Genomic DNA, 1,131 nt, shown 5'->3' with positions numbered 1-1,131 from the left:
GCGATTCCAAATACATACACAAAAGCCATTTCGTGCAAGACGAACTCAAAAAACACTTTTCATTGATTTCTTATATCGTTTCTCGTCTTTATTATTAAAATACCATTGATTTTTAGATGATATGATAATTGAATAATAGAAAGATGACATTAAATAAAGAGTAATATCAGCTAAAGAATGAGATTTTTTTGTTCCACCATGATAGTGTAGGTGTGGGAGAATCACATTCCCCATACATTTTTATCATATTAGATATAATGCAAACAAAATGTTTATATTCAAAAGAAGTATAGAAAAAGTTGGAAATGATGAAATTCTTGGTGTAAATATTCTGGCAATAAAGAAACTCGTTATGGTTTCAAAATTTCAATTTCCTCTCAATACATTTTCTTAAAATATATGCATTATAACTCAATGATTTTATCTCATTATGCTTTATTCTTGGACATTTTTGCATTTTAAGAGAGAGCCAATAATCATCCATTAACATTTTATAGTACTTCAAAAGGTACAAGATACTTTAAAGATAGTAAGATATATACCAAATTTTGTGCTCGCTTAATATTACCTTGAATTGCTTATAATTTCTGATTTTTTACGAAATGTGTGTGAACCGTAGAGTGTAGATCAATATGTAGACAAATAATATATTCGACTCGTTTAAATTCTACTTTTAGTACATCCCAAACATGCCTTTTTATTTGTTGGCATTTGGTTCTCGAATGTTTCAATATTAGTTGGCATTTTTTTTAATTATTATTATCAAAATTAATTTTTTACATATTTTATTCTTTTAAAGTCCAACATGCAATAGTTGCATATCTTTTAGATGGCAAATATAAAAATGAAGTTTGACCATTTATAAATTTTATCAAAATGAAGTTAACCTTATGTACATTTAAAATTGGTTAAACTAAATTTACGAGTCGATATCAGCTGTCCATTCAATTAATTCTTGACATTTCATCGATAATTAACATGTTATCTCAGATTTTCTCTCATTAACTTCATCACTAAATTGATGACGTGTCAAGAATTAACTGAATTAACATCAAAATTGGACAGGAGATCTCGACTCTAAATTTACGCTAAAAAATTCCACCTACTAGATATTGTAGAAAGGACAATATA

This window comes from Olea europaea, chromosome 8 (assembly GCF_002742605.1).
Source record: "Olea europaea var. sylvestris chromosome 8, O_europaea_v1, whole genome shotgun sequence".
NCBI lineage: Eukaryota > Viridiplantae > Streptophyta > Magnoliopsida > Lamiales > Oleaceae > Olea > Olea europaea.
Note: the sequence above shows the minus strand (reverse complement) of the source record.